The sequence below is a fragment of the Hordeum vulgare genome, unplaced genomic scaffold, assembly GCF_904849725.1.
Source record: "Hordeum vulgare subsp. vulgare unplaced genomic scaffold, MorexV3_pseudomolecules_assembly, whole genome shotgun sequence".
Classification (NCBI taxonomy): domain Eukaryota; kingdom Viridiplantae; phylum Streptophyta; class Magnoliopsida; order Poales; family Poaceae; genus Hordeum; species Hordeum vulgare.
The window spans coordinates 75,432-90,007 of record NW_025422528.1 but is presented as its reverse complement, the minus strand read 5'-3'; the positions used below and the strand labels follow the sequence as shown (position 1 = coordinate 90,007).

The window sequence follows — 14,576 nt, the reverse complement described above, 5'->3', positions numbered from 1 at the left end:
CTCTAGAGATAGCAATAAAGCTTTTTCAGCTATTTGTAATTCGCGATTTAATCACGAAACGCGCCACTTCTAATGTCAGGATTGCTAAAAGGAAAATTTGGGAAAAGGAACCCATTGTATGGGAAATACTTCAAGAAGTTATGCGGGGACATCCTGTACTGTTAAATAGAGCACCTACTCTGCATAGATTAGGCATACAGGCCTTTCAACCCACTTTAGTAGAGGGGCGTACTATTTCTTTACACCCATTAGTGTGTAAGGGTTTCAATGCAGACTTTGATGGAGATCAAATGGCTGTTCATCTACCTTTATCCTTGGAAGCTCAGGCGGAAGCCCGTTTACTTATGTTTTCTCATATGAATCTCTTATCTCCTGCTATTGGGGATCCTATTTGCGTACCAACCCAAGACATGCTTATCGGGCTTTATGTATTAACAATTGGAAAGCGTCGAGGTATTTGTGCAAATAGATATAATAGTTTCAGAAACTATCCAAATTTAAAAGTCAATTACAATAATAATAATTCTAAGTATAGGAAAGATAAAGAACCCCATTTTTCTAGTTCTTATGATGCACTGGGAGCTTATAGACAAAAACTAATCAGTTTAGATAGTCCCTTGTGGCTACGATGGAACCTGGATCAACGCGTCATTGGGTCAAGAGAAGTTCCGATTGAAATTCAATATGAATCTTTGGGGACTTATCATGAGATTTATGCTCACTATCTAATAATGGGAAATAGAAAAAAAGAAATTCGTTCGATATACATTCGAACCACTCTTGGTCATATTTCTTTTTATAGAGAAATAGAGGAAGCCGTACAAGGATTTAGTCAGGCCTATTCATACACTACCTAAACAAGAAAGTTAGATTCGGCGATGCCCCTCCCCTTTGCTTTCGGGGGGCATTCCGATTTCCCTAGTATCATCATTATTTGCCACGCGAATCCAGATTGAGATTGAGGCAATTAAGTTAATTAAATTTTCGAATCACTGACTCAGGCCCATTGTCGAATCCTACTCAGCAATTGTCGAATCCTACTCAGCCGAAAAGGGGGTACTTATGTATGGCGGAACGGGCCAATCTGGTCTTTCATAATAAAGAGATAGACGGAACTGGTATGAAACGACTTATTAGCAGATTAATAGATCATTTTGGAATGGGATATACATCCCATATACTGGATCAACTAAAGACTCTGGGCTTCTATCAAGCCACTACTACATCGATTTCGTTAGGAATCGAGGATCTTTTAACAATACCCTCTAAGGGATGGTTAGTCCAAGACGCGGAACAACAGAGTTTTCTTTTGGAGAAACACTATTATTATGGGGCTGTACACGCGGTAGAAAAATTACGCCAATCTGTTGAGATATGGTATGCGACAAGTGAATATTTGAAACAAGAAATGAATTCAAATTTTCGGATAACGGATCCTTCTAATCCAGTCTATCTAATGTCTTTTTCAGGAGCCAGAGGAAATGCATCTCAAGTACACCAATTAGTAGGTATGAGAGGATTAATGTCGGACCCTCAAGGACAAATGATTGATTTACCTATTCAAAGCAATTTACGCGAGGGACTTTCTTTGACAGAATATATAATTTCCTGCTATGGAGCCCGCAAAGGGGTTGTAGATACTGCTGTACGAACAGCAGATGCTGGATATCTTACACGTAGACTTGTTGAAGTAGTTCAACATATTATTGTGCGTAGAAGAGATTGTGGTACTATCCGAGGTATTTCTGTAAGTCCTCAAAATGGGATGACGGAAAAACTTTTTGTCCAAACACTAATTGGTCGTGTATTAGCAGACGATATATATATCGGTTCACGATGCATTGCCGCGCGAAATCAAGATATTGGAATTGGATTAGTCAATCGATTCATAACTGCCTTTCGAGCACAACCATTTCGAGCACAACCAATATATATTAGAACCCCCTTTACTTGCCGAAGCACTTCTTGGATCTGTCAATTATGCTATGGCCGGAGTCCTACTCATAGTGATCTGGTGGAATTGGGAGAAGCCGTAGGTATTATTGCGGGTCAATCAATTGGGGAGCCAGGGACTCAACTAACATTAAGAACTTTTCATACTGGCGGAGTATTCACAGGGGGTACTGCCGACCTTGTACGATCCCCTTCGAATGGAAAAATCCAATTCAATGAGAATTTGGTTCACCCCACACGTACCCGTCATGGACAGCCTGCTTTTCTATGTTATATAGACTTGCATGTAACTATTCAGAGTCAAGATATTCTATAGTGTGAATATTCCCTCAAAAAGCTTGATTCTAGTGCAAAATGATCAATATGTAAAATCTGAACAAGTAATTGCGGAGATTCGTGCCGGAACGTCCACTTTACATTTTAAAGAAAGGGTACAAAAGCATATTTATTCTGAATCAGACGGCGAAATGCACTGGAGTACTGATGTTTACCATGCGCCCGAATATCAATATGGTAATCTTCGTCGATTACCAAAAACAAGCCATTTATGGATATTATCCGTAAGTATGTGCAGATCCAGTATAGCGTCTTTTTCACTCCACAAGGATCAAGATCAAATGAATACTTATGGTAAAAAAGATAGGGAAATTCTTGATTATTCAACGTCGGATCGAATCATGTCCAATGGCCATTGGAATTTGATCTATCCTTCTATTTTTCAAGATAATTCAGATTTGTTGGCGAAAAAGCGAAGAAATAGGTTCGTCATTCCATTACAATATCATCAAGAACAAGAGAAAGAACTAATATCCTGTTTTGGGATTTCGATTGAAATCCCCTTTATGGGTGTTTTACGTAGAAATACTATTTTTGCTTATTTTGACGATCCCCGATACAGAAAAGATAAAAAGGGTTCAGGAATTGTTAAATTTAGATATAGGACCCTAGAAGAAGAATATAGGACTCGAGCGGAAGACTCAGAAGAGGAATATGAGACCCTAGAACACGAATACAGGACCCGAGAGGACGAATATGAAACCCTAGAAGAATCTAAATATGGAATCCTAGAAGACGAATACGAATATGAAACCCTAGAAAACGAATATGGGAGCCCAGAAAACAAATATGGGAACCCAGAGAACGAATATAGGACTTTAGAGAAAGACTCAGAAGAGGAATATGGGAACCCAGAGAGCAAATATAGGACCCAAGAGGACGAATATGGAACTTTAGAAGAAGACTCAGAAGACGAATATGGCAGCCCCGGGGAAAGCGGCGAGGAAAAATATGGTACTTTAGAGGAAGACTCAGAAGAAGACTCAGAGGACGAATACGAGAGCCCAGAGGAAGATTCCATCTTAAAAAAAGAGGGTTTGATTGAGCATCGAGGAACAAAAGAATTTAGTCTAAAATACCAAAAAGAAGTAGATCGGTTTTTTTTCATTCTTCAAGAACTTCATATCTTGCCGAGATCTTCATCCCTAAAGATACTTGACAATAGTATTATTGGAGTGGATACACAACTCACAAAAAATACAAGAAGTGGACTAGGCGGACTGGTCCGAGTGAAGAGAAAAAAAAGCCATACGGAACTCAAAATATTTTCCGGAGATATTCATTTTCCTGAAGAGGCAGATAAGATATTAGGTGGGTGTTTGATACCGCCAGAAAGACAAAAAAAAGATTCTAAGGAATCAAAAAAAAAGAAAAATTGGGTCTATGTTCAACGGAAAAAAATTCTCAAGAGCAAGGAAAAGTATTTTGTTTCCGTTCGCCCTACAGTGGCATATGAAATGGACGAAGGAAGAAATTTAGCAACACTTTTCCCGCAGGATCTCTTGCAAGAAGAAAATAATCTCCAAATTCGACTTGTCAATTTTATTTATCATGAAAATAGCAAGTTAACTCAAAGAATTTATCACACAAATAGTCAATTTGTTAGAACTTGCTTAGTAGTGAATTGGGAACAAGAAGAAAAAGAAAAGGCTGGTGCTTCCCTTGTTGAGGTAAGAGCAAATGATCTTATTCGCGATTTCCTAAGAATTGAGTTAGTCAAGTCCACTATTTCGTATACACGAAAAAGGTATGATAGGACAAGTGGAGGACCGACTCCCCATAATAGGTTAGATCGCGCCAATAGCAATTCTTTTTATTCCAAGGCGAAGATTGAATCACTTAGCCAACATCAAGAAGCTATTGGCACTTTGTTGAATCGAAATAAAGAATACCAATCTTTGATGATTTTGTCGGCATCCAACTGTTCTCGAATTGGTTTATTCAAGAATTCAAAACATCCCAATGCGATAAAAGAATGGAATCCTAGAATTCCTATTCTAGAAATTTTTGGGCCCTTAGGGGCTATTGTAGCTAGTATATCGCATTTTTCTTCATCTTACTATTTACTAACGCATAATAAAATCCTGCTAAAAAAATATTTGTTCGTTGACAATTTGAAACAAACCTTCCAAGTACTTCAAGAACTTAAATACTCTTTAATAGATGAAAATAAAAGGATTTCCAATTTCGATAGTAACATAATGTTGGATCCATTCCTTTTGAATTGTCACTTTGTCCATCATGATTCTTGGGAAGAGACATTGGCAATAATTCACCTTGGACAATTTATTTGTGAAAATGTATGTCTATTTAAATCGCACATAAAAAAATCTGGTCAAATTTTCAGTGTAAATATGGATTCCTTTGTTATAAGAGCAGCTAAACCTTATTTGGCCACTACAGGAGCAACTGTTAATGGTCATTATGGAGAAATCCTTTACAAGGGAGATAGGTTAGTTACGTTTATATATGAAAAATCGAGATCTAGTGACATAACGCAAGGTCTTCCAAAAGTGGAACAAATCTTTGAAGCGCGTTCAATTGATTCATTATCCCCCAATCTCGAAAGGAGAATTGAGGATTGGAATGAGCGTATACCAAGAATTCTTGGGGTCCCTTGGGGATTCTTGATTGGAGCTGAGCTAACCATAGCCCAAAGTCGTATTTCTTTGGTTAATAAAATCCAAAAGGTTTATCGATCCCAAGGGGTACAGATCCATAATAGACATATAGAGATTATTATACGCCAAGTAACATCAAAAGTGCGGGTTTCCGAAGATGGAATGTCTAATGTTTTTTCGCCTGGGGAATTAATCGGACTATTGCGAGCGGAACGAGCAGGGCGAGCTTTGGATGAATCGATCTATTATCGGGCAATCTTATTGGGAATAACAAGGGCTTCCCTGAATACCCAAAGTTTCATATCTGAAGCAAGTTTTCAAGAAACTGCTCGAGTTTTAGCAAAAGCTGCCCTACGAGGTCGCATTGATTGGTTGAAAGGCTTGAAAGAAAACGTAGTTCTGGGGGGGATTATACCTGTTGGTACCGGATTCCAAAAATTTGTGCATCGTTCCCCACAAGACAAGAACCTTTATTTCGAAATAAAAAAAAAAAATCTATTCGCGTCGGAAATGAGAGATTTTTTGTTTCTCCATACAGAATTAGTTTCTTCAGATTCTGACGTAACAAACAATTTTTATGAGACATAAAAACCCCCATTTAACATTTAACCCTAAGGATACATAAAACATATTTTTTACTTTACTAGACTTTTGAACTTAGAACACTAACAGGTTAAATTTTAGATTTTTAAGATTTTTATTTTAATAAGTAAAACAAGTCAGTTAATTCATTAAATTAAGGTTTTGTTTATACCATGTATCAATGTATCAATGGCCAACTCTTAGTACAAGGTTCTCTCAGAACAATTATTATTTTATTTATTTCAAGCTATTTCGGATCTTTCTTAATCTTCAAAAAGAAATAAATTCCGTAATGGAATGTTAGGATGAAAAAAAAAGGAAGTGTGGAAAAAATGACAAGAAGATATTGGAACATTAATTTGAAAGAGATGATAGAAGCAGGAGTTCATTTTGGTCATGGTATTAAGAAATGGAATCCTAAAATGGCCCCTTACATTTCGGCAAAGCGTAAAGGTACTCATATTATAAATCTCGCTAGAACGGCCCGTTTTTTATCAGAAGCTTGTGATTTAGTTTTTGATGCAGCAAGTCAGGGAAAAAGTTTCTTAATTGTTGGTACCAAAAAAAGAGCAACAGATTTAGTAGCATCAGCTGCAATAAGGGCTCGTTGTCATTATGTTAATAAAAAGTGGTTCAGTGGTATGTTAACGAATTGGTCGATTACGAAAACTAGACTTTCTCAATTTAGAGACTTAAGAGCGGAAGAAAAAATGGGAAAATTCCACCATCTCCCAAAAAGAGATGTGGCAATCTTGAAGAGAAAATTATCTACCTTACAAAGGTATCTCGGCGGGATCAAATATATGACGAGATTGCCAGACATTGTGATCGTCCTTGATCAGCAAAAAGAGTATATAGCTCTTCGGGAATGTGCCATTTTGGGAATTCCTACTATTTCTTTAGTCGATACAAATTGTGACCCGGATCTCGCGAATATATCGATTCCAGCCAACGATGACACTATGACTTCAATTCGATTGATTCTTAACAAATTAGTATTTTCAATTTGTGAGGGCCGTTCTCTCTATATAAGAAATCGTTGATTAAGAATATATAGTGAATTCTTGGACAACTGCGTAGATTTATGGAATGACTTACTATATCTTTTTTTGCATAGAATTTGTTTTGCATAGAAAAAAGAAGGGGAATATTGATATATATTAGAGGGTATTGATATATATTATGATCTGATGTGCTTTCTTGGTATCCTAAATATCAAATTAATAGTTCAAGTTGCTGAGTTGAGAAAGAGATGGTTGAATCAAAAGAATTCCTTTTTTGAAGTTCAATTTTTATCAGAGGACAATATGAATATTATACCTTGTTCCATTAAAACACTCAAGGGGTTATACGATATATCGGGTGTAGAAGTAGGCCAACACTTCTATTGGCAAATAGGAGGTTTTCAAATTCATGCCCAGGTACTCATCACTTCTTGGGTCGTAATTACTATCTTGCTAGGTTCAGTTGTCATAGCTGTTCGGAATCCACAAACCATCCCGACCGACGGGCAGAATTTTTTTGAATATGTCCTTGAGTTTATTCGAGACTTGAGCAAAACTCAGATTGGAGAAGAATATGGTCCCTGGGTTCCCTTTATTGGAACTATGTTCCTTTTTATTTTTGTTTCAAATTGGTCGGGTGCTCTTTTACCTTGGAAAATTATAGAGTTACCCCATGGGGAATTAGCAGCGCCCACGAATGATATAAATACTACTGTTGCTTTAGCTTTACTCACGTCAGCGGCATATTTTTATGCTGGTCTTAGCAAAAAAGGATTGAGCTATTTCGAGAAATATATTAAACCAACCCCAATCCTTTTACCAATTAACATCCTAGAAGATTTCACAAAACCATTATCGCTTAGCTTTCGACTTTTCGGGAATATATTGGCGGATGAATTAGTCGTTGTTGTTCTTGTTTCTTTAGTCCCCTTAGTAATCCCTATACCGGTCATGTTTCTTGGATTATTTACAAGCGGTATTCAAGCTCTTATTTTTGCAACATTAGCCGCAGCCTATATAGGTGAATCCATGGAGGGTCATCATTGAATTGACTAGTTTTGGAATATAGTATTTTTTTTTTCAGCTTAGCTCAATTCATGCATGGTTCCAGATAATCTGCTTGGTTGCAATAGTTAGAAATGCGTATGAATATATAGCCTAGAGTTGTAGGAGAGAGAATAGAATAGACTATATTATGGAATTTTCAAAGTATATATGCATTAAGGAGGGTGGAGTCAGGCTAGATCTATACTATAATAAATATCCTTAATATCTATAAGTGGAGTCCTCTTTTATGCGGGTTTCCACTTTAAGCAATGATTTTAGAATCCGATTCAATAGAAAATGAGAAAATATGCAAACAAAATAGAAGAAACAAATGTATATAGGATATTGATATTATATTATATATTCCTAGGTTAGATTCATTATCTAATCCGATATATGGATATAGAATTCCCTTCTATGTAGTTCGGACAATTCACATTTCAATTTGATTTCAATTTGTACTTTTTAGTTACTTTACTTCTCCCCAATAGAGCTTAGAAGTAAGAATTTTTTGGTTGATTGTATCCTTAACCATTTCTTTTTTTTTGACACGAGGAACTACTCACCATGAATCCACTAATTGCTGCTGCTTCTGTTATTGCTGCTGGATTGGCCGTAGGGCTTGCTTCTATTGGACCTGGAGTTGGTCAAGGTACTGCTGCAGGACAAGCTGTAGAAGGTATTGCGAGACAGCCAGAAGCAGAAGGTAAAATACGAGGTACTTTATTGCTTAGTCTAGCTTTTATGGAAGCTTTAACAATTTATGGACTAGTTGTGGCACTAGCGCTTTTATTTGCGAACCCTTTTGTTTAATCCTAAAAAAAAAAGTTCTTTCGATTTCGATTAGATACTTTTTTCTTTTTTTAGTAAATTGGTATTTGCTTCCGCAATTCCAATTATATCAATACTTTATTTAATTTACTCCTATTTATTACTCCTGGAATTATCTATTTATCGGGACAGATAATACCGCATTCTAGGAAGGGCTGAGTTGAGTATGATTAATTTAGAAGATATGCTCGCCTTCTTATTTCCCGTCCTTAGTTTAGGAAAGTGGAAAGTTTTTTCCTTTTATTTTAGGAATTTTGGGAACGGAACATTTCAACAAAGGAAGCCTTTCACCGGTCAAACAAGACCTAAGACTTAATCTAAAAGAAATTACTAGATTGAATCTATTTGCATTAAAAAAACCGATCAAAAAAGGGCGAGCGAAGTAAGTGATCGAAAAACTTTGTTCTTTGTTCGTCCTATCTATAAGAGGAGAGCATATGAAAAATGTAACCCATTCTTTCGTTTTTTTAGCTCACTGGCCATCCGCTGGCAGTTTCGGGCTTAATACCGATATTTTAGCAACAAATCTAATAAATCTAACTGTAGTGGTTGGTGTTTTGATTTTTTTTGGAAAGGGAGTGTGTGCGAGTTGTCTATTTCAAGAATAGATTGGATCTATCCGGCTGCACTTTAGAATATTTTTTAGTATTTTTCGGATAAATAAGAAAAGGGTGCACGATCTCGACGAATTACTTCTGAATAAATTCAGAAATCATATGGAAGAACCATAGCATTTCGCGACTCATTGGTAAATCAATTTTGATTCTCTATAAACCAAGAATGTGAGACCATTAACACGGTTAAAGCTAAACTGCTTGAAGTCCAGGCAAAAAGAGGTACTCTTTCTACAACTATATTAGTATTAGTACCGAATTTAAACGGGAAATAGCTAATGTAAAATTTATCTGATATAGAACACTCATATCGATAAAATGGTTTGAACTATTTACTAGAAAAAAAAAGAAGGGGCACCCTGCCCTTTTTTAACCAATGCCGAATCGACGACCTATGTATAAAAAAGAGAAATTTTTTGGATTTGAAGAAAAAAAAAAAGAATTCTATTAATTTTCATTTTCCATTTATTTAGTTAGTTTTTCTTAATGAAATTGAAATTATTAACTAAAGGGCAAATATAAATAAAGAAACAACTTTGCTGACCATGATATATTTTTATCTAGGCGGAAGAGTCCTCTTAATATTTATCTAGTCTTATATAGGTTTCGGTATATTGAAATATAAACATAAAAAATAAGATAGAGGATAGGCTCATTACTTATACTTAAAAAAAGATATGGAAATTGCTATAGCAAAAAAAGAAAAAAAGGAGCGTGAGAGCCAAATGAATCGAAAGATTCATGTTTGGTTCGGGAAGAGATCATAAAAGTTGTAAACTTACAAAATAATCTACTTTCATTAAAAGATTTATTAGATAATCGAAAACAGAGGATCTTGAGTACTATTCGAAATTCAGAAGAATTGCGTAGAGGGACCATTGAGCAACTCGAAAAAGCTCGGATTCGATTACAGAAAGTCGAACTAGAAGCGGATGAGTATCGAATGAATGGATACTCTGAGATAGAACGAGAAAAAGCAAATTTGATTAATGCTACTTCTATTAGTTTGGAACAATTAGAAAAGTCTAAAAACGAAACCCTTTATTTTGAAAAACAAAGGGCAATGAATCAGGTCCGACAGCGGGTTTTCCAACAGGCCGTACAAGGAGCTCTAGGAACTCTGAATAGTTGTTTGAATACCGAGTTACATTTCCGTACGATTCGTGCTAATATTGGCATTCTCGGGTCCCTGGAATGGAAGAGATAATTAAATTAATTAGGCCTTGAACTTCTACTTTCGTTTAGAATTTAGGCATTATTTTTCCCCTTGCTTTCGAAAAAAGAGTCAAGAAACACTAATGGCAACCCTTCGAGTCGACGAAATTCATAAAATTCTCCGCGAACGTATTGAACAATATAATAGGAAAGTAGGGATTGAGAATATAGGTCGCGTAGTTCAAGTGGGGGATGGGATTGCTCGTATTATAGGTCTTGGTGAAATAATGTCGGGTGAATTAGTCCAATTTGCAGAAGGTACTAGGGGTATTGCTCTGAATTTGGAATCCAAAAATGTTGGGATTGTATTAATGGGCGATGGGTTGATGATACAAGAGGGCAGTTTTGTAAAAGCAACAGGAAGAATTGCTCAGATACCCGTGAGTGAGGCTTACTTGGGTCGTGTTGTAAATGCTCTGGCTAAACCTATTGATGGGAAAGGCGAAATTATAGCTTCCGAATCTCGCTTAATTGAATCTCCTGCTCCAAGTATAATTTCCAGGCGTTCCGTATACGAACCTCTTCAAACAGGGCTTATTGCTATCGATTCGATGATTCCTATAGGGCGCGGTCAGCGAGAGTTAATTATTGGGGACAGACAGACTGGCAAAACAGCAGTAGCTACAGATACAATTCTCAATCAAAAAGGGCAAGGTGTAATATGTGTTTATGTAGCTATCGGTCAAAGAGCATCCTCCGTAGCTCAAGTAGTAACTACTTTCCATGAGGAGGGGGCCATGGAATACACTATTGTAGTAGCTGAAATGGCGGATTCACCTGCTACATTACAATACCTCGCTCCTTATACGGGAGCAGCCCTGGCTGAGTATTTTATGTACCGCGAACGGCATACTTTAATAATTTATGATGATCTCTCCAAACAGGCACAAGCTTATCGCCAAATGTCCCTTCTATTAAGAAGACCTCCCGGCCGTGAGGCTTATCCAGGGGATGTTTTTTATTTGCATTCACGCCTTTTAGAAAGAGCCGCTAAATTAAATTCTCTTTTAGGCGAAGGAAGTATGACCGCTTTACCAATAGTTGAGACTCAATCTGGAGACGTTTCCGCCTATATTCCTACTAATGTAATCTCCATTACAGATGGACAAATATTCTTATCGGCGGATCTATTCAATGCCGGAATTCGACCCGCTATTAATGTGGGTATTTCTGTTTCCAGAGTAGGATCCGCGGCTCAAATTAAAGCCATGAAACAAGTAGCTGGCAAATCAAAATTGGAACTAGCTCAATTCGCAGAGTTACAAGCCTTTGCACAATTCGCCTCTGCTCTCGATAAAACAAGTCAGAATCAATTGGCAAGGGGTCGACGATTAAGGGAATTGCTTAAACAATCCCAGGCAAATCCTCTCCCAGTGGAAGAGCAGATAGCTACTATTTATACCGGAACAAGAGGATATCTTGATTCGTTAGAAATCGAACAGGTAAATAAATTTCTGGATGAGTTACGTAAACACCTAAAAGATACTAAACCTCAATTCCAAGAAATTATATCTTCTAGCAAGACATTCACCGAGCAAGCGGAAATCCTTTTGAAGGAAGCTATTCAGGAACAGCTGGAACGGTTTTCCCTTCAGTAACAAATAAATTTGGCATATCTACTCTTGTTATTTTGCATGTCTACTCTTGTTATTTGAATCATGCAAAAAAGTTTTCTTTGTTTTTAGTTTAGTATAGTTATTTAAAGAATAGATAGAAATAAGATTGCGTCCAATAGGATTTGAACCTATACCAAAGGTTTAGAAGACCTCTGTCCTATCCATTAGACAATGGACGCTTTTCTTTCGTATTTTATTCTTTCTTTTATTCTTTCTTTTATTTGTTGTCTTCTTCCGAGAAAAAACTGTTAGACCAAAACTCTTTTAGGAAATCAAAAAATCCAGATACAAATGGATGATGTATATATCATGCATATATCATTAAAGAAGGAGTATGGGGCCGGTAGTGGGAATCGAACCCGCAACCCCAAGGTTATGAGACTTATGAGCTACCAAACTGCTCTATACTCTTAAACTAAAGAGGGGTAACTAGTGGATAAAAGAGGGTTCGATACGTCCCTCTACCATATCTATACAAATAGAATAGTCCATTTATACAGAATGGTAAAGAGGGCTCCTCTATGATTATCAATTCCAGAAATCCATACAAATACGAAAGGGTATTTTATCCTTACCAACTGGATCTTGTTGCACCCGGTAATAAACATTCATAAACCATTTCTCGAAGTACGTGTCCGGATAGCCCAAAATGTCGATAGTTAGCTCTAGGTCTTCCGGTCAAAAAACAACGTCGATGAAGGCGTGTAGGTGCACTATTACGCGGTAGGGATTGCAATTTTTCTCGCATTTTCGTTTTTTCACTCAAACTCAAGGGAGAAACTTTGCTTCTTATCTTTTTTTTTAAAGATTGACGAATCAAATGATATTTCTGTTCTAATTTCTGCCGCTTCTTCTCCCTCTGAATCAAACTCTTTTTTGCCATAATGTGCCGTTGCTATTATTATCAAGTATACGGTTCTAATCCTAGATGGAAAAATAAATAGAAAAAGAAATTTAAGAAGGCGGATCCTCCCTCTCTATCAAGAGTAATGAACTAGGTGCTGATACAGTACAAAAAAACAAACTAAATTAACCAAACTTGCCTGATGTTGAGGCAATCAAGAAAGCTGCATAAGTGAATATATAACCCACGGAAAAGTGAGCTAATCCAACCAATCTTGCTTGCACAATGGAAAGAGCCACAGGCTTATCTCTCCAGCGAATTAAATTAGCTAAAGGTGTGCGTTCATGAGCCCATGCTAAAGTCTCAATTAATTCCTGCCAATACCCCCGCCAAGAAATTAAGAACATAAATCCAGTAGCCCAAACAAGATGTCCAAATAAGAACATCCAAGCCCATACCGATAAACTATTCATCCCAAAAGGATTATATCCATTGATAAGTTGTGAAGAGTTTAACCATAGGTAATCTCTTAACCATCCCATCAAATAAGTGGAGGATTCATTAAATTGTGAAACGTTGCCCTGCCATAATGTGATATGTTTCCAATGCCAATAAAAAGTAACCCACCCAATGGTATTTAACATCCAGAAAACTGCCAAATAAAATGCGTCCCAAGCAGAAATATCACAAGTACCGCCGCGCCCTGGGCCGTCACAAGGAAAACTATACCCAAAATCCTTTTTATCCGGCATTAATTTGGAACCGCGTGCGTCTAAAGCGCCCTTTACTAAAATCAATGTAGTTGTATGCAAACCTAGAGCAATAGCATGATGAACCAAGAAATCCCCAGGTCCTATTGTTAAGAAAAGCGAATTACTATTCTCATTAACAGCATTCAACCATCCGGGCAACCATAGGCTTCGACCCGCATTGAAAGCGGGGCCATTCGTTGAAGATAAGAGTATATCGAACCCATATGTCGTCTTGCCATGAGCAGATTGTATCCATTGGGCAAATATAGGTTCGATCAAGATTTGCTTTTCTGGAGTACCAAAAGCAAGCATGACGTCGTTATGAACATAAAGGCCCAAGGTATGGAATCCTAGAAAGAGGCTAGCCCAACTTAAATGAGATATGATAGCTTCTTTATGGTCTAACATTCTTGCCAATACATTATCCTCATTCTGTTCCGGATTGTAATCCCTAATGAAAAAAATAGCTCCATGAGCAAAAGCCCCTGTCATGATGAACCCCGCAATATATTGGTGATGAGTATATAAAGCAGCTTGAGTAGTAAAGTCTTGTGCTATGAATGCATAAGGAGGTAAAGAGTACATATGTTGAGCTACTAAGGAAGTAATAACCCCTAAAGAAGCTAGAGCAAGACCTAACTGAAAATGAATCGAATTGTTGATTGTGTCATAAAGGCCCTTATGCCCACGCCCTAATCGACCCCCCGGAGGAGTATGCGCTTCTAAAAGATCTTTAATACTGTGCCCAATTCCGAAGTTAGTTCGATACATGTGACCGGCAATGAGAAAAATAAATGCAATAGCTAAATGATGGTGAGCCATATCAGTCAGCCACAAACTTTGTGTTTGTGGATGGAATCCCCCAAGAAGAGTTAGAATGGCAGTTCCCGCTCCTTGAGCGGTACCAAATAAATGATTACTCGAATCAGGGTTTTGGGCATAAAGATTCCACTGACCCGTCAAAAGGGGTCCCAACCCCTGGGGATAGGGTAATACATCTAAGAAATTATTCCATCGAACGTACTCCCCCCTGGATGCGGGAATAGCAACATGAACTAAATGTCCTGTCCAAGCCAAAGAACTTACCCCGAAAAGTCCTGACAAATGATGATTGAGACGAGATTCCGCGTTTTTGAACCACGAAAGGCTTGGTTTCCATTT

The 14,576-nt window shown here is 37.3% G+C and overlaps 1 non-coding gene across 1 annotated transcript; it reads right to left on the bottom strand.

Moving 5' to 3' along the window:
- Positions 1–11,926: 11,926 nt before the first annotated feature.
- TRNAR-UCU lies at positions 11,927–11,998 on the bottom strand. Its single transcript has one exon. It is a non-coding gene; the product is annotated as a tRNA-Arg (tRNA).
- Between the last annotated feature and the right edge of the window lie 2,578 nt (positions 11,999–14,576).